Raw genomic sequence first — 20,729 nt, 5'->3', positions numbered from 1 at the left:
GGTTGTCAGTGTTGAGATGATTAAACAGATCAAGTGCACTAATCAAAACAGTGTCTTTTTCACGTGAAAAACAGATGGCTGTTGGCATTCCTTCCGAGCTCTCAAGTCAGTGTCGTGTTAAATTGCCACACTTTTTATACCGTACTGCAGTGGTGAGAACCCACAAAACGCTATGGAAATGTGTTACTGAATGCCTTGCATTCTTGCCATTGGTCTCGGTGGCCTTAAGTGTTGGGTTCCCTGGGGCAGAGGAACCATGGTGCCGAGTCAGCAGCATCATGCACCGGCCGGGCCCAGTGTTCGTCCTTCCTCCTCCCTGGTGTTGTGTGCAGCCAGGCAGCCTGGACTTCAGAGCCTCACACATAGGCCCTCTGACGAGGACAGCAAATCCCTGGAACAATTGACCTCCTAAGGGGCTGATTGGTTCCTGGGTTCAGGTACACAACTAGCCCTGTGTGGCACGTTCATGTCAGACTAGTCTTGGTTTGACACGCTTTACTGACTTTATTGTCCCCATGGGGAAATGTTGTTGCAGCATCATGTATGTGTTTAAATACAGTAGACAACAAATTGACAATTAAAAAAATCACAAGTTACATACAGTATATACCAATGAAAGAGACTAGCCTGCTGAACTTACTGGGTGGATAGGAACATTAGCCTGCTGACCTTACTGGGTGGATAGGAACATTAGCCCGAGCTGTTTAGGAGGGATATCACACTTGGCACAAATTATTGTCTCGTTCTGTTTTTCCTGCCGGGGGTGGGGGGTGCTCTGTCTACAGTACAGGGCCCTGGATTTAATCAAACCTGTAAACAATTGTTTCCACGGTAAGTCAAAGACATGAATACTCTTGCACAGCAAGAAATGAATGAATTTGAGATGATTTTAGTTTCACACTGTTGATTGATGGGAAAGTGGGGCTTTTTCTCTGCCAAGGAGGGTTCAGATATGAGTATTAACTTGTATCTTGTTATCTGTTTTAGTAACACTTTAATAATAGCTTTGTTATTGTGTAAAATTGAGTTTAGGGGTTATTGCTGCGACACAAGTGGAATAAGGACCATTTGAAAAATGGGTTAATACAATATTATTACTATAGAAATACTACGCTGGCATGGAGCTACGCTGAAGTTTTACCCTTTCTGTATAGCACAATACATCCTGTCCACATGATGCAGAAGAGACTCTTATTGGCTCCCAAGAAGCCAACAACAGTGTGCTGTTTTATGTTACCGTGCCAATGTGGAGGATTGACACAAGCTTATGACTGTTATGCATAGAAACCATAAGAAACTCAACAGATTATACAGTGAAAATTGATTTTAAAGGAACGTTCCCAACCTCACCAGTTTATAATTGAAGTCTAGGGAATGGCCTCCGGGGGGCTAGATGTCAATGCATTAAGCATGGAGGTGACCACAGGGCTATTAATCTCTGCCTACTTTGGCTTCATTAATGTTAAATAAAGACTAGGCTAGTCTATTATTAATATTGGTAGTAGCTAGTGTTATGTTGCCCAACTCCTTATACCTCTGGGTAGGCAACATGATGGTCCTGACACCTGATTTCATTCAACATGTCTTCTGAAATTGTGTAACACTGAAGTATACTGATCCCGCAGGTGAAGAAGACGGATATGGAGGTCCTGGGTTGGCGTAGTTACACATGGTCTGCGGTTGGACGTACTGCCAAATTCTCTAGAACGGCGTTGGAGGCAGCTTATGGTAGAGAAATTAACATTCAATTCCTTGACAACAGCTGTGGTGGGCATTCCTGCAGTCAGCATGCCAATTGCACGCTCCCTCAACTTGAGACATCTGTGGCATTGTGTTGTGTGACAAAACTGCAAATTTTCAAGTGGCCTTTTATTGTCCCCCAGCACAAGGTGCACCTGTGTAATGATCATTCTGTTTAATCGGCTTCTTGATATGCCACACCTGTCAGGTGGATGGAATATCTTGGCATAGGAGAAATGCTCACGAACAGAGATGAATTTGTGTACAACATTTGAGAGAAATACGATTTTTGTGCATACGGAACATTTCTAGGATTTTTTATTTCAGCTCATGAAAAAGGGGAATAACACTGCATGTTGCGTTTATATTTTGGTTCAGTGTTGATGTAATGTAAACATAGCTTTGTAATTTTGTAGTTTTGACATGTGTCCCATCTCTTTCTGTTTGAGTCAGTATTTAGAAATAAAAACAATTTCTTCAAATGCCCTATTGAGTTCACCATCCAAATAAAGTGATTCAACTGTTCGTGTTACATTGAGTATCTGATACATTGTATAATTGATAAGCTGATACATTGTGTCAATCGTATTATTACAGGTGGGTATAAAATAAAGGAGGCAAAAAAAAATCGTCTTCGCTAGAGTTCAGCATGAAGTCTACCATTGAGCCTCCCTCCTCCTCAGGAAAACAGTCGCCTCCATCCTCCCATGATCTCTCTCCTCTCTTTCCCCGCTCCATAGAATCCCGCAACGTCACAGCAGTCCTTCCTACAAGTTGGGCAACGACGGAACATCGTGAAAAGTGTACAAGTTGCTGCATGGATTTACCGGAGTTGCGTCGACAAGGTACAGTATTTCGCAATTATATCTAAGAATTGGCCATTTTTATACCGGGTTTGTTATGGTATGCAACATACTTTCCGTGTTTCCAAATGTAGCGCCGCAGCTCGCGATAACTGAACTACTAACATGTAAAACTTAGTAATTGTATGTTTATAACTTCCGCTTTATACAACGCGCCCACAGCAGGTTTATTGGTTTTGCTTTTGAAAAATATAATGCTTTGAAGTCCTCTTGCGGTTATGGTCTATCTATCGAACGAACCTAAAGCAATGTGATGTTTCATTCAAAATGAGCGCATGTGTCTACGACGTTGTGGTTTTTGAGGACCTTAAGTTGTTTCTTACTGTCTTAGTTGCCATATAGTTTGCTCTCTATAAATTGATATTGTGCCATGGTGGCAACGAGTGTATACCGATTGCAATGGCAATCAGTGGCTTTCTTTCTCCTCGAAAGCATTTTTACCTTTGCTCTAAACATTTGGCGCTGTTGGGGTGACCCCTGCTGTTTTGACACATGGATGTGGGGGAGGAACCGTTTGCAAGTATTTTGAGGTCATAGAGATAAACCTTTTAAAATTAACTAATTGGTAAAGTGGAAAACGGTGTACTAACAGAGTAGTAGATATTCTATTATAGTATGTTGCAATTAACATGAACCAGGAATAGAAAAATATATATATTTTAATATAGGGTTAGGCCTAATAATTTATTTTTTGAATCGTTCAACAGGGAAAGTAAATTGTTTTCACATACAGTTTGACATGACAAAACTGTCCCAAACAACTTCCACCTCATAAATCTGGAGATGAATTCACATGTTATGCTTGCTTATGCAACATTATTTTTATTTTTTTAAGAGTAGACCACAACAGCTGACATTTCAATAACTTGACATTTTCATACTGTTGCCCTTATATTTTCAGAAGTCATTTAGGCCAATTTCATACATTCCTGGAGATAAAACATCATGATGTTTTGGGGTCCTGAATGGCGCAACGGTCTAAGACATTGCATCTCAGTGCTAGAGACGTCACTACGGACCCTGGTTCGATTCCAGGCTGTATCACAACCGGCCGTGATTTGGAGTCCCATAGGGCGGCACACAATTGGCCCAGCATTGTCCGTGTTACGGTTTGACCGGGTTAGGTCATCATTGTAAATAAGAATTTGTTCTTAACTGACTTGCCTAGTTAAATAAAGGTTAAATAAAAACAATTATATATTTTGAAGATGGATCCTAGACATTCAATCTGCCTAGAGTTTCAATTTAGCAATTGGAGTGACACATTTTCCTCTGTTGTAGATTTAAAAGAACGGCTCCCAATGCTAGACGAATGACTGTAGAGCCATTAGTCAAATGGTCTGTGTTTTTTTTCTCTGTTTCTATTTAAACTTCCCTGGCTGGAGAACAAAATAACAGGAACTAGGTAATGCACATTTTCCATGAGACTCATTCTGTAAACAGAGGTTGTCATATTACATGTGTATAAATGGCAATTACAACTAAAAGTTTCCAATGTTTTTAAATAGCCTATATATGGTGCTTTGGTTTTACCAGGAACTGAATGGCCAAACCCACAGTACTTACGAAGAGGATCAAAAGGTTAAACAGCTTCAACTCATGACAGAGGGACTTTTATTGTCTCTGTGGCCATGACTCACGCTACCTCCGTACAAAGGCCACTTGAGTGTGTTATTCATGTATTTCAGCAAAATACAGACTTCCTTTCAGTCCTATTGCCTGAGTCGATCTCTCCTCTCCCATCCATATCAGGTTCTGCTCTGTTCTCAGCTAGTTACTGTGCAGTCCAGTTATAACGTCAGCAAATTAACATCTCACTTCCCAACCTATTCTTCCAGCCTCGGACTGATCATTACTTTAAATAGACTAGGGTTGTTTTATGATCCTGTTAATAATGTGTATTAGGCTCAACATTAACATCCAATAATCACTTAGCCTGCTAAGTAATAAGCTGATTATCCCCTGGTAATAACACACTTATTAAAACGTATTTTTATTGAATCTAAAGGAAAAAATCTTCAGAATATGCAATTAGGGACTGTGGGCAGACAAACACAGTGTGTACAGTATGTTGGGCCATGGTTTTTCACCAGAGCCTGTAGTCGCCAATTGAGAGGGCCTTGGGTTGATCTCCTTAGGCCACATCTACTCCATCCTGAAGAAATGGCCTTCACCCCGAATGCTCCTGCCTGACCAGCTGCACTGCTCCCTAATGCTGTAGCGAGCAGGATAATCACACACCACCCGGCAAGCTACTTAAAGCTACTCAAGACCTTTAAACACACATTGATAGATAGGCCTAGGCCAATATCTCCCGCTACTCCTTGTTGTTAACCTCATTGTAGAAGCATGTATTAGTGAAGTGTTGTTTCTAAGAAATAAGTTTAGCATGACCACTGTGAGTGAAATTAGCTCAATGCCTTTCACTGAGCTGAAAAACGTGTGTTTCAGTGGGCTTAGAGGCTATTCACTCCTCTAAGCTCTTCCTCCTGTTTAAAGCATTGTATGCTACACTGGTATCATATGATGCCATGAACAATCAGTGGTATGCAATCTACACAATGGTTGTCTAGCTTTTGAGAACTGCGAAGGCGGCTTGCATTGAAATCTTTGAGAGCACTCTCTGCCTGTTCATGGAATTGGATTTCATAGATTTTTTTTGTTTTGAGACTTAATTGTTGTCCAGTCAGAAAATATATATTCTTCGGGCCTCCTGTATCATTGTTTTTGCATTTTGTTGGCTAATATTACTGTTTATTGGCAAATTTTATTTAATTTGATCCATAACATCTAGTTGCCTTTGTTGATTTTCTGTCCATATGAGACCTTATCTTTGACCACACTTGAATATTAACAATGGCTTTGGGTTAGAAGAAATCTGAGCCACTGGGTCTATTGACAAAGTCCAAGTAGCTAAGACCGTTTTTACATTCACAATAGCAAAGGGACATGGCTGTACTGAGCCATGAAAAACTATGGAAGCCATTCCTGCCACAATTTCTTTTCAATGTCGATACTATCGAAACATTTTGAGATATGTAAGTCAACATTTTGAGATAGTAGATCACACAAATAGAATATGTTTTTGCATTTGTAACATTCATGAAGTACGACTGACCCCTGTCACTGAAGCCACGGAAGTACAAGGCCAAACGCAGCACTGTAAGCATTGTTAGCAGAAAACACGATCCCCCATTATAGTGAATGGAAAATGGCAATCTTCGTGGTCAATAAAAACATTTTGGAAGACAATCATGGTACCAGTAATTAGTTCTAATACACCAGATGTATGTCCTTGAACAGATTAATTAAAAATTGCACACAAAAGAAGTTATAAGGATAATTTAGTTGCTTACTGGAATAGCTCAAACTGTGTATGTTATCCCTCCATGAGACACCATCTTAACCAAATTAATTTGGCTTCAATGCGCTATCGATTCTTCACTTAGAAATCAATGGTGTCACGTGATTGATGGCTTTGTCCATTCATATATACAGTCATTGGTAACATTGTGTGGTGATTTTAGAGGTGAGACCGCAGAGAGACCATGTGAGGATATGATAGAGCCAAGTGACTTGGTGTATAGAGAGAAGAAGAGAGGGCATAGAAGCAAGCCCTGGGGGACACCAATAGTGAGAGTACGTGGTGCAGACACAATTCCTCTCCACATCACCTGGTAGGAGCGACATGCCAGGTAGGATGCAATCCAAAAGTGTGCAGAGCCTTAGAATCCCAGCCCAAAGAGGGTGGAGAGGAGGATCTTGTGGTTCACGGTGTCAAGGGCAGCGGATATAAATAGGGGAATGAGAACAGAGGAGAGAGAGTCCGCTTTGGCAGAGTGGCAGAGCCTTTGTGACATAGAGAAGAGCGGTCTCGGTTGAGTGACTTGAAGCCTGACTGGTTAGGGTCAGGAAGATCGTTCTGACAGATAGCGAGAGTGGGAACAAACTGTTTAATTTTTTCTTTCTTTTTTGGGGGTGGGGGATAGATCAGCTATGAAACTAGCAGACAGATTAGTCTATCAAATAACATGCATAATTTCTAATCCCCTTTTTATTTTATTTTTTTACCACCCCCTCACCTAGTTGGAGGACCTGGTGGAAAACATTAAAATACAATATAGCGTCTTCCTTTTGTACTGGACTCAAATTGCATCGTCAAATCATCCAATCACTCTAATTTTAATTGCACCCTTCAGATGTCCACATCTTTCCCAGTGCATTTGGAACGTTTTCAGACCCCTTGACTTTTTCCACATTATGTTACTTTACAGCCTTGTTCAATATACACACAATACCCCATAATGACAAAGCAAAAACAAGGTTTCTATAAATATTTGCAAATGTATAAAACATCAAAACAGAAAAATGACATTTACATAAATATTCAGACCCTTTACTCAGTACTTTGTTGAAGCACCTTTGGCAGCGATTACTGCCTCGAGCCTTCTTGGGTATAACGCTACAAGCTTGGCACACCTGTATTTGGGGAGTTTCTCCCATTCTTCACTGCAGATCCTCTCAAGCTCTGTTAGGTTGGATGAGGAGGATTGCTGCACAGATATTTTCAGGTCTCTCCAGAGATGTTCGATCGGGTTCAAGTCCGGGCTCTGGCTGGGCCACTCAAGGACACTCAGAGACTTGCCCCAAAGCCACTCCTGTGTTGTCTTGTCTGTGTGCTTAAGGTTATTGTCCTGTGGGAAGGTGAACCTTCACTCCAGTCTGAGGACCTGAGGGCTCTGGAGCAGGTTTTCATCAAGGATCTCTCTGTACTTTGCTCTGTTCATCTTTCCCTCGATCCTGACTAGTCTCCCAGTCCCTGCTGCTGAAAAACATCCCCACGGCATGATGCTGCCACCACCATGCTTCAGCGTAGAGATGGTGCCAGGTTTCCTCCAGATTTGACTCTTGGTATTGAGGCCACAGAGTTCAATCTTGGTTTCATCAGACCAGAGAATCTTGTTTCTCATGGTCTTGAGTCCTTTAGGTGCCTTTTGGCAAACTCCAAGCGGGCTGTTATGTGCCTTTTACTGAGGAGTGGCTTCTTTCTGGCCACTCTACCATAAAGGCCAGATTTGTGGAGTGCTGCAGAGATGGTTGTCCTTCTGGAATGTTCTCCCATCTCCACAGAGGAACTCTGGAGCTCTGTTAGAGAGATCATCGGATCTTGGTCACCTCCCTGGCCAAGGCCGTTCTCCCCCGATTGTTCCGTTTGGCCAGGCGGCCAGCTCTAGGAAAAGTCTTGGTGGTTCCAAACTTCTTCCATTTAAGAATGATGAAGGCCACTGTGTTCTTGGGGACCCTTCAATGCTGCATACTTTTTTTGGTACACTTCCCCAGATCTCTGCCTCGACACACTGACATGCATTGGACCTTATATAGACCTCATATAGACAGGTGTGTGCCTTTCCAAATCACCAATTGAACATACCACAGGTGGACTCCAATCAAGTTGTAGATACATCTCAAGGATGATCAATGGAAACAGGATGCACCTGAGCTCAATTTCGAGTCTCGTAGCAAAGGGTCTGAATAACTATGTAAATAAGGTATTTCTGTTTTTTACTGCACCGTTATTTGTCTGTTTGTGGCCCGCCTGTTAGCTTGCACCATTCTTGTCATTCTCCTTCGACTGCTCTCATCAACGAGCTGTTTTTGCCCCTGAGACTGCTGCTGACTGGATGTTTTTTGTTTGTCGCACCATTCTGGGGAAACCCTAGACACTGTCGTGCGTAAAAAGCCCAGGAGGGCGGCCGTTTCTGAGACACTGGATCCGGCGTTCCTGGCACCGACAATCATACCACGCCCAAATTTGCTTAGGTCACTTGTTTTGCCCATTCCAATGACCAATCGAATAGTAACTGAATGCTTCGAAGCCTGTCTGCATGCTTTATATACCAAGCCACAGCCACGTGACTCACTGTAAGAGCGATCCATTTTCGTGTGCGGGGTGTATGTTTAAGGTGTTTCCTCTGCATTTTTTCTTTTTTGGACGTCTATACTGAGGGATGCTGAAACGCAATACAGACAGCTTGTTTAGACTATTCCCTTGCTATGCCCTTAGGGGAGATATGTCTCATGGTGGACATTTCTGTACTACTGAATGTGCTCATCTGTGTTATAGCTAAGCTAAAGAGTGCACTGTACATATTGTCTTAACTTTGGCATCTGAAGGATGGGCTGTGATGCGCATGTGTGTATGACCTCTTTGACTCCTTGTATGATGGCTAATCCTAATTGGTTTGAGAGACTATCATTTTAATCTGATTTATCCTCTATGCTTTTTCTCTCCCAATCCAATTTACCTCCTCATCAAACCCTTCTCGACTTCCTCAATGGCAAGAATAAACCCCCTCCATGCCAATCTGAGTGGGAACATTGGCACCAGTTCAGTACTGCAGTGGCTCTACCAACTGCTTACCTCTTCCATCTTTATTTGTGTTTTTAATTACTTTGTCGTTTCAATTTAACTACATGTGTTAATCCAGCGTCGTCTTTTTAAGTAGATATTTTAAAGTGAAAAGATGGTAGCAGATTGGCAAATAAATAACACAACCATGACCATTATGTTTGAAGGCAATCTCTAAAAATAGCTATATTTTATTGAGGGAACATTTGAATGGTTTTCAATTGTACTGGCAGACAAATCCAATTATTAAGGCCATGCTTGTTGTCCTTGTGCTTTTGTATGCTTAGTCTCTGCCTAGTTCCCAACAAAAAGAGAGCCTGTGACACGACTTCTGCTTTTGGACGTTAACAAGGCGACATTCCATCTGAACTATTCCTCCACATTTACTGGATTGCTTGAACAGTGCAGAAGAGAACCTCCCCCGACAGTTTTTTCTTCTTCTCGTCAAGACCTGTATGTAGGGGTTCTAGTTTCATGCATTTTTTTTTACTTATGCTATGTCAGGTTAGTGTATGCTTGGGTGTTAAAAATAACCACCCACATACGTAATTAATCTTAACTTTTTAGTGGTTGGTAGCTAGACAATATTTTGTTTATTACACAGTGGTAAATGCTATCGTTCTTCACTAATGTTATAAACGTACATAAGCAGAGCCTTAAAGTAAAGATTCACCCATTTTTATGTTATTGTTTTTGTGCATCTCTGAGTGATGTTCAATCGATTCCCGGGGTCATTTCTGCCTAAATGACTAGCGCCCGTACCACTCACTTCGGTAGCCATGAAGTGCTTTGAAAGGCTGGTCATGACTCACGTCAACACCATCATCCCGGAAACCCTAGACCCACCCTAATTCGCATACCGCCCCAACAGATCCACAGATGACGCAATCTCACTCGCATTCCACACTGCCCTTTCCCACCTGGACAAAAGGAACACCTGTGTGAGAATGCTATTCATTGACTACAGCTTAGCGTTCAACACCATAGTGCCCACAAAGCTCATCCCTAAGCTAAGGACCCTGGGACTAAACACCTCCCTCTGCAACTGGATCCTGGACTTCCTGACGGGCAGCCCCCAGGTGGTAAGGGCAGGCAACAACACATCTGCCACGCTGATACTCAACACTGGGGCCCCTCAGGGGTGCGTGCCTAGTCCACTCCTGTACTCCCTGTTCACCCATGACTGTGTGGCTAAGCACAACTCCAACACCATCATAAAATTTGCTGACGACACAACAGTGGTAGACCTGATCACCAACAATGATGAGACAGCCTATAGGGAGGAGGTCAGAGACACTGCCAGGACAACAACCTCTCCCTCAATGTCAGCAAGACAAAGGAGCTGATTGTGGACTACAGGAAAAGGAGGGCCGAACAGGCCCCCATTAACATTGACGGGGGTGTAGTGGTGCGGGTCGAGAGTTTGAAGTTCCTTGGTATCCACATCACCAACAAACTATCATGGTCCAAACACACCAAGACAGTTGTGAAGAGGGCACGACAACAGCTTTCACCCCTCAGGAGATTGAAAAGATTTGGCATGGGTCCCCAGATCCTCAAAAAGTTCTACATCTGCACCATCGAGAGCATCCTGACCGGTTGCATCACCACCTGGTATGGCAACTGCTCGGCATCCAACCGTAAGGTGCTACAGAGGGTAGTGCGTAGGGCCCTATGCATCGCTGGGGCCAAGCTTCCTGACATACAGGACCTATATACTAGGCGGTGTCAGAGGAAGGCCCAAACAATTGTCAGAGACTCCAGTCACCCAAGTCATTGACTGTTCTCTCTGCTGCTGCACGGCAAGGGGCACAGGAGCGCTAAGTCTAGTTCCAAAAGGGTCCTCATCAGCTTCTACCCCCAAGCCATAAGACTGCTGAACAATTAAACAATTAATAAAATTCCCCCCCTTTGTTTTTACACTGCTGCTACTCCCTGTTTATTGTCTATGCATAGTCACTTTACCCCAATCTACATGTACAAATTACCTCAACTAACCTGTACCCCCGCACATTGAATCGGTACCAGTCCCCCCTGTATATAGCCTTGTTATTATATTGTTACTTTTTATTACATTTTTTACTTCAGTTTATTTAGTAAATATTTTCTTAACTCTATTTCTTGAACTGCATTGTTGGTTAAGGGCTTGTAAGTAAGCATTTCATTGTTGGTTAAGGGCTTGTAAGTAAGCATTTCATTGTTGGTTAGGGGCTTATAAGTAAGAATTTCACGGTAAGGTCTACCTACAACTGTTGTATTCGGCGTATGTGACAAATCAAATTTGATTTGATTTGATGTTTTTATGTGTATCTGAGCTATTGCCGTTCAAGCAGGCAGTAATTTGGCCGGCATGACGTAGCATTGTGATAAAGTTGCTCTCAGTACACTGGAAGTTAATAGGAATACCACTTTTAGATCACGAAAACATGTCAGATTTCAATACGTGCCGATATCATAACGCGGGAGGCTGCCTTCTCTCGAATGAGCCATTGATCATATTTTTGCAATATTCCTACCTCGAGAAATGTAATTTAACAGAGGGTCCGCGGCATTTCTCCTATTTGTCTGCCTCTTCAGTCTAGGGAGCATTGCATGGTGCCGTTGCATGAATGTTGTGCATATCAGACTCCACTCTGCGAGGCGTCGATCTGCAGGTTGAACATGGTGAGATTGTAGACTCCTATATAGTGCAATTTGTTTAGGCGATTTTACAGCTAACTAGCTACTTCACATGCTGATATTGACTTTGGTGTTATTGTGTGTACTTACGTTTGCTAGCTAGCCAGCCAGCCCTTGGAGAGAGCAGTGCATTGTGGGTTTCGTAGTTGACTTGAGCTGCAACAGATTTCCACAATGATTTTCACATGTTGCTACCAAACTTATTATAACGACAAAATGAAAAATTTGTTCACCAAAAATATTGTTCTCACATATTTGTGTTATTTATCACTGTAAATGATAAGAATTGGTGGTTTTGGGTGGATTTTTCCTTTCAGACATATGTATCCATTGAAAAGCTCTTTGTCTCTCCCTTAATCCCCCAGTGCTTTTGAGAGTAGGCTAACTAAGTTACTCACACAACAATGCTCACGTCCTGGTTGAAAGAGAAATCAACAACTTACCCAACTGTTCCTTGTGCCTCATTGCAGTCTGACACCCCCTCCCTAGACATGATTGAATTTAGCAACTTTACTCAGTTCCGCCTAATTTGGTAATGTGTTTTCGTGGGAACTTGGCGTCTGAGGAGAAGGCTGTAGATCCAACTCTCACGAAAGCAGGGAGTGGAGGGCACAAGGCCCATCGCCTCGGCTAATTCTCCAGTAATGAGAAGCACATCTTCAGTCTGATGCTGTTCAAAATAAAAAACCCACACCACACTAATGGCAGACATTTGTGCCAGACTGAGACTGGGCCCCGCAGCTTGGATAACACAGAGGCTTGTCCTCCAACATTTTCCCATGGTGATAAGGACTTGGCCAGATGTTTTGCAATACACCCAAAGCACCAGCCATTGAGTGAAGTGAGGTAGAGGGGGCTTTAATTGTACCAAGTATGGATGTCATTGCTGCTACGCTCTTAGAAAAAAAGGTGCTATCTAGAACCTAAAAGAAGAACCCTTTTTGGTTCTATGTAGAACCCGTTTGGTTCTAGATAGTATGAGAGAAACCACCGTATTCTCTTATGCCGTGAGCTGAAAAGGATTAAAGGCCACTGTTTGAGGGAAGTGGGAGAGACCTTTGATGTCTGAGAACAACATATAATCTGAAATGATAAAGCCCATGATTTAAATCAATATAGGCGCGTTCACACTGCACCTTATTCAAGTCTCCTTAGCCCTGGGCTTTTTGCAACCTTAGTAGGAACTAGAGTATTTCAATGATATTTCTGCTGTGCGCATCCCATGGGATGATGCGGTGCACTCTCTAAACCCATAAGTCTATTCTTTGCCGTGTTATAGCCACTGAGGGTTATAGCTATAGCCTATGCAGACGGGACTATTAGGCCTATTACTAGAGACGTTGGTTATGTAATTATTATCCAAGCATGTGCGTTAATCCAGGGAACAATTCGCATGGGATTAGACAAACTGCCCCTTATAATTCATAATTTTCTTCTTTCAATTTTGGTGAATTTACAAGGCATTGCAAGACAAAATATTGCGAGATACAGATGACCAAGCAATAGCCTATGTGCACGGTTCCGACTCTGCCTGCCTGCCCCTCATCTTTCCTCCCCTCTTGGTCACCTGCTCTTTCACTTCACTATGAAAGATGCGAGTGTGTGTTCAGTTCAAAATATAGCTTTTGATTACCAATGCCCGGTTCTGACTGTGTCTGGTGGCCGACTTGCCTACCTATGTCTGGCTGTGCCCCTCCCCTCTCTCCCTAGCTACCTCGCTCTTCCTTTGCTGTGAAAGACATGAGAGTTTGTGTTCTCGGAAGAAGCCTACGGAACTACTCAGTCTCCTATGTTTCAAAAATACTAAATCTTAGAATTCGAGAAGTCGATTCCGAGCAAAATCTAAGCTTGACACCCAGAAATAGAAGTCGACACCGGGAGTTGACGGGCAAGGAGTCGAAGAATCGATTATTTTGGAGTTGACTCTCCATCATTAACCAAAGCTACAAACTCTACGGCATTCCCTGTAAAGGGGAAAGTTCTAATTTCAACAGTGAAACATTTCCCCCAGATCAGACAGCAAGGTTTATACAAACAATCGCTGATGGAAATCAAATGCTAGGCTAGAAGCAAGATCAAATAATGTGTCGATAATTATTGCTTTACAACATTGGTCGCATCAGAGCTAGAATGTTGGTGGCATGTTGTTTGTCAGTTAGCCCAGGGCTTTAGAATACAAGTGTGAATCCTTAGCCCAGGGCTAAAGCTTAGTTCAAGGTTAACAAATGCTTGTATGAACACAGGTTAAGATAGCCCACGGCCAGTCTAGCTTGGGGTTAAGATAGCCCGGGGCTAAGAACAATGCAGTGTGAAAAGGCCTTATGTGTGACTGCTTTAATGCCCGTTTCAGCTGGACCATTGTCAGAAATGGTTTCCAACAGCAGGCTTATGGGTTCTGCCCTGAATCCGATGATGGGTTAGTAAATGTCTGGCTAGTGAATCAGCAACATGCATGTGTCAGTAAAAATGTTTCAACTACACATGCACACTAGGGATTAACATTGGTAACCAGGATCCCGGGAACACTCTTCATATTTCCCCCCAACATTAAAAGAACTGGGAAATTAAAAATACATTCCCCAATGTCGGCACTAATACAGTTCCACAAAATACACAACATGTAATAGAACATTATCCAAACAGTTTCTCTTATGGAAGCCTTTAGCCTAGAGTATTTAGTCATCATAAATTTAAAGCACACTCATAATTAACACAACCGGACTGCACACAAGACACAAATGTCATTAATAAACCCTACCGGAAACCCCTACAATATAGCCTATAAAATAAATTGTTTCTCCTTGTGCTTTCATTGTGACTCTTCAGGCTGTCAGACATTTGATAGGCCAATGAACAATTCACTACATGGGTATCTCTGTCACAGACATGAAGTCTGTTAACAATTCAGAGAGGCATCAGGGGAAATTATATGTTCTCCCGTCCTAAAGCCTAGGCTATTTTCCTATCCAGTCCCAATCCCACTGAAACCCATAATCTTGACTCCTGTCTCACATAAAAATGTGTAACTTTATTCTGTAATCCATAGGTTGCGTTATCGCCTATGCATGTCAAAATACCGCTATAACATTTCTTCCGCTTCCCTGTGCTGTCCCATACTTGCTGCCCATATGAGGGCTTCGGTAGAGAATGTGTGATCAACAAATGGTATGAGAGTAGATATGGATATTTTTATATCTCCTTACGAAACCTTGATATTTAAACTATTTCCACTCTTCATCTCGTTATTCATGAGCTGATCTGCTATCTGCATCAACTTGATTTAGCCAAATTTAGGAGATATTCTGTAATTCGTTGAAGGTTATCTAGCAAGTTTAGGAACTTGGGTCATTTCAGTCGTTTGACTGCCGTTACAAAGTTTGTATGAATCGACAACGCTATACTTGGGGTGTGCTCTGTGTCGAGATGAAATGCGCTGAATTAATTGAGGAATATTCGCAAATCACTCCAATGTCATTGGCGATCAAAGATAGTTACTCTATCATTACTAAATATCAGTTTCATTTGCTCTGAAGTCTTTACAGCAGCCAAACCAAAAAGGTGTCGCAGGGCCCTCTTATTTGGGGAGATCCCTGGCATAGTGACCATAACTTGGTTTTAAATGCTTTAAATGGGCACTTCAGATTTTTGGGGTATTTCCCAGGATTCTCTGGATAAATATAAATTATTCCCGATATTGAAACTTAGTATATTTTCAGGAAAATATTAATCCCTAATGTACACACCAGGATGTTTTGTTACTCTCACACACAGAAACTTGTATTACTACCATATAATTTATTATTTTTATTTAAAAAATATATTTTACCTTTATTTAACTAGGCAAGTGAGTTAAGAACAACTTCTTATTTACAATGACGGCTTACACTGGACGACGCTGGGCCAATAGTGCACCGCCCTGTGGGACTCCCAATCACAGCCGGATGTGATACAGCCTGGATATAAATGATTAATACTCACCATTGAATGTCTCTGAAAATCCCCTCTGACTCACCCTCACACAGCTGAGTGACAGGGGTAAAGAGTGGCATGTAGAGTGGCATGCAAAGGAATTATAATCATTTGGTTCTTGTTACACTGTATCAGATAGACCTACAGTATGTGCTGTGCTGGATTGAATGTCATAGATCTAAAGAAATACCAGCAAACGGGACGTCCTGAGGACATTCAGCGACGTTCCCATTAGGTCCCTTAATGGTTTTCAGTGCGACGTTATCCCATTGACGTTCTGAGAATGTTGTAAGAACGTTGCGTTGATGGTCCCAAGGAAATGTTCTCTGCAGGACCTTTGTCTCTATCCCTGTAAGTTCCAAAAGGAACCTTTATCCCGTGTGGCTCAGTTGGTAGAGCATGGCGCTTGCAACGCCAGGGTTGTGGGTTCAATTCCCACGGGGGGACCAGGGTTCAATTCCCATGGTGGGACCAGGATGAATATGTATGAACTTTCCAATTTGTAAGTCGCTCTGGATAAGAGTGTCTGCTAAATGACTTAAATGTAAATGTAAATGTGTATAGGACGCTCTCAGGACTTTAATTTTACTAGTCATTAGGTCATTGCATGATTATAGTTCCCGGTTTCACCCGGGGATGTTTTTAGGACGTTCTTTGGATGTTGTGTTATGGTCCCCTGGAGGTTTTGTCTAGTTCCCGGATGTCCCCGAGGATGTTTTTATGACATTTGTTGGATGTTGGGTCAAGCTGTACAGCTAAAATAGTGTAACAAATATTTAATCAATGACAATATGATAACATTTGACATGATCACTTAGGACTGACTTTTCAATACAGTGCATTCGGGAAAGTATTCAGATCCCTTGAATTTTTTCCACATTTTGTTACGTTACAGCCTTATTCTAAAATAAAAATGTAATTAAATAAAACAATTCTTAATTAAATAAAAACAATTCTCATCAATCTACACACAATAGCCCATAATGACAAAGTGAAAACAGGTTTTTAGAAATGTTTGCAAATGTATTTTAAGTAAAAAACAGAAATACCTTATTTACATAAGAATTTAGACCCTTTGCTATAAGCCTCAAAATTGAGCTCAGGTGCACCCTGTTTCCATTGATCATCCTTGAGATGTTTCTACAACTTGATTGGAGTCCATCTGTGGTAATACTGGGAGTACTTGACATCATGGGAAAATCAAAAGAAATCAGCCTAGACCTCTACAACTCTGGTTCATCCTTGTGAGAAATTTCCAAACGCCTGAAGATACCACGTTCATCTGTACAAACAATAGTACGCAAGTATAAACACCATGGGACCACGCAGCCATCATACCACTCAGGAAGTGCAAATCAATCCCAGAACAGCAGCAAAGGATCTTGTGAAGATGCTGGAGGAAACAGGTACACATTTATCTATATCCACAGTAAAACGAGCCCTATATCGTCATAACCTGAAAGGCCACTCAGCAAGGAAGAAACCACTGCTCCAAAACTGCCATAAAAATGCCAGACTACGGTTTGCAACTGCACATGGGAACAAAGTTCGTACTTTTTGGAGAAATGTTCTCTGGTCTGATGAAACAAAAATAGAACTGTTTGGCCATAATGACCATCGTTGTGTTTGGAGGAAAAAGGGGGAGGCTTGCAAGCCAAAGAACACCATCCCAACCGTGGAGCACGGGGGGGGCAGCATCATGTTGTGAGGGTTGCTTTGCTGCAGGAGGGACTGGTTCACTTCACAAAATAGATGGCATCATGAGGAAGTAAAAGTATGTGGATATATTGAAGCAACATTTCAAGACATCAGCCAGGAAGTTAAAGCTTGGTTCCAAATGGGTCTTCCAAATGGACAATGACCCCAAGCATACTTCCAAAGTTGTGGCAAAATGGCTTAAGGACAACAAAGTAAAGGTATTGGAGTGGCTATCACAAAGCCCTGACCTCAATCCTATAGAAAATTTGTGTGCAGGATTGAAAAAGCGTGTGCGAGCAAGGATGCCTACAAACCTGACTCAGTTACACCAGCTCTGTCGGGAGGAATGGGCCAAAATTCACCCAACTTATTGTGGGAAGCTTGTGGAAGCCTACCTGAAACATTTGACCCAAGTTAAACAATTTAAAGGCAATGCTACCAAATACTAATTGAGTGTATGTAAACGTCTGACCCACTGGGAATGTGATGAAAGAAATGCTGAAATAAATCATTCTCTCTACTATTATTCTGACATTTCACATTCTTAAAATAAAGTGGTGATCCTAACTGACCTAAGACAAGGAATTGTTACTCGGATTAAATGTCAGGAATTGTGAAAAACTGAGTTGAAATGTATTTGGCTAAGGTGTATGTAAACCTCCGACTTCAACTGTATGTAAATGTGATATTTCCATTTTTGTTTTTAATAAATATGCAAACATTTCTAAAAACCTGTTTTTGCTTAGTCATTATGGGGTATTGTGTGTAGATTGATGAGTATTTTTAATACATTTTAGAATACGGCTGTAACGTAACAAAATGTGGGAAAAGTCAAAGGGTCTGAATGCACTGTATGACGCCAGCTGGGATTTGAACTCATAACCTCTGGATTTGAGGGTATGCTGATATTTCTGCTGCGCTACAAATCTGAAGAATTTCAGAAGTCCCTTACAGATTCATTACCTATGATACTGCCCTTAGCAAAAGAGTGTAATCTGTACTGGATGTGTGATTCACCAATCAGTGGTTCACCAATCAGGGCCTTGATGGGCTTGGGGGGAGAACGTTTCTTTGCGGCCATCAGGTGACCGGGAACTAGGCAAAAAACTCCAGGGTACCATGACACAATGTCCCAAGAACGTTCAGGGGACATCCCCGGGAACAACCAGAATCTAGACAAAACCTCCAGGGGACCATGACGCAACGTCTCAAGAACGTCATAAAAACATCCTCGGGAACATCTCTGTGATCATCCGGGAACTAGACAAAACCTCCAGGGGACCATGACACGACATCCTGACGAGTTTAGGCAACCATTTTGTGACGTCATGGGGACGTGCTAACGACTCATTATTGTTTGCAGGGATGTTCTTGCTCCAGTGTTCCTGACATGTTATTCTCCTGTATTATACCTGGAATTCCCCATCAGAAACTGTATGAATGGCCATTGTGCTCCTGTGACACATGGCTTCTGCTCCTTCTCACACACATGTACCTAGAACGGAAAGGAATTTCTGTCGGTTGATAAACGCCGAGAACCATGAGAGAGGCCTATTTTGTGAGGGGATTTTTGAGGTCTTTATTTAGAATAAGGTTAGTGATGAGATTTCTGCCAATCCCAGCAATAAACAATTTGCTATAGACCATTTGATGTCTAGTGTAGTGTCTATGTTTGAGAGGCTAATCAACGTAAAGGAAGGAAATCTTGGTTCGAGCCATTCACAGCCTTTTGTGTGTTAGAGCTGACGATTGACATGTCTTCTGTCCCAGCCGACTTTGACTTCCCTGCTGTGCCTCTGTAATGATTTGGGCTCAACATGAGGGTTATGTTTCAAAAGCTCTTTTATGTTTTGATTTTGTGTTTAAAGTACTTTGTATGTCTGTGAGGGAGTGGTTGTGTGATGTGAACGCTGCTGCTAAGCAACACACAAAGCGATTTTGTGTGTGTGTGTGTGTGTGTGTGTGTGTGTGTGTGTGTGTGTGTGTGTGTGTGTGTGTGTGTGTGTGTGTGTGTGTGTGTGTGTGTGTGTGTGTGTGTGTGTGCAAGTTAAATTTGTCAGTATAGTATGGGGGCAGAGGAGCCCTTCCTGCCTTGTCATCTCTCACTTCACCATCTGGTTTGTGTAGAGTTTGACTGAGGCGTTAATCATTGGGCCCTGAGGCTCGCTGCAGTCTGACAACAGCTGGAGACATGGACCTTGTTGATGTCCCACCAATCCCGAGCAACAGCCAGCCAAGCTCCGGCACCCTCTTTCTCTGAGGACAGATGTGTGTTAGGTCGAGACTCTACACTCCCAGCTTACCTAACAAAACAGCTGGAAGGGTTACACATGTGTGTCATGACTCCCAAGCCCAGAAACTTCACACAGATCCCGACAAACACAGGTTTAAGTGTTCCCCAACGCATCAGAGATATACAGATTTCATTTGGTAGTGGACTCCTATAAATGCATCTCTTGTTATATCCCCATAAGTGCGGTCTGTGCTGTCTGTATTAGGCTGTGTGTTTATTATAATGTTGGCCTGTTTTCCCAGCAGCTTAACTCATGTCCTGCAGTGCGGCTCCTTTTCACCAAGAAATCACACTGATAAGGCCCAACGTTACTCCTTCATTGTCATCGTCTCTCGGCCGCTCTCCCCAACTAATAAGCTATCTATTTAGAGCAAGCAGAGAACAATATAGCTGTATGGTTACTTGCAAGGCAACCTCTAAGGATGGAAGCCAGTGCTTAAGCTAATGAATGTGCAGATCTGCGTTTTAGCAACAGCATCACGTATTTTTATTTAAAGGTTAATTTGTTATGTGAACACACAATGAGGGATTGAACCTTCCTCCGTCCACCGGCTCATATGTGATGTGGGTGACATTTAAGTTTTATTGGGTCCTTCCTCTCGATGCCAAGAGCAGTAGCATTTCTGGTATATTTCTGACATGGTGGCTTTCATCTCCTTCTCGGTTAAGTGCAGAGAAGTCTGTCATAGCTTATTATGGACTCTGGGTTTGGCTTGTAGTCCTGGAGCAGGGTTTGTGGAAATTCAGACCAACATCTGATATGTTTTCAGCCAAGACCGGCTGTCATTTATTTATTTGCATTTTTTATTTAACTAGGCAAGTCAGTTAAGAACAAATTATTATTTACAATGACAGCCTACCCTGGCCAAAACCTAACCCGGACGACGCTGGGCCAATTGTGCGCCTCCCTATGGGACTCCCAATCAAGGCTGGTTGTGATACAGCCTGGAATCTAACCAGGGTCTGTAGTGACGCCTCCAGCACTGAGATGCAGTACCTTAGACCGCTGCGCCAATCGGGAGCCCAAATTAACCATAATGAACCGTGAACAACTTCAATTAAACTAAACATCTCATGT

General features: G+C 42.3%; 1 protein-coding gene across 1 annotated transcript in view; it reads left to right on the top strand.

Annotated features, from left to right (window-relative positions):
* The first annotated feature begins 101 nt into the window (after positions 1-101).
* The window catches only part of slc45a3 (solute carrier family 45 member 3), a 52,862-nt gene continuing 32,234 nt past the window's right edge, over positions 102-20,729 (top strand). Inside the window, exons 1-2 of the mRNA XM_055939709.1 lie at positions 102-1,728; positions 2,481-2,585. The gene's annotated coding sequence lies outside the window, so the exon portion shown is untranslated. The remainder of the gene's footprint in view (positions 1,729-2,480; positions 2,586-20,729) is intronic.

Source organism: Salvelinus fontinalis, chromosome 12, assembly GCF_029448725.1.
Source record: "Salvelinus fontinalis isolate EN_2023a chromosome 12, ASM2944872v1, whole genome shotgun sequence".
Lineage (NCBI taxonomy): Eukaryota > Metazoa > Chordata > Actinopteri > Salmoniformes > Salmonidae > Salvelinus > Salvelinus fontinalis.
The sequence above is the reverse complement of the archived record's forward strand: the minus strand, read 5'-3'. Positions and strand labels throughout refer to the sequence as shown.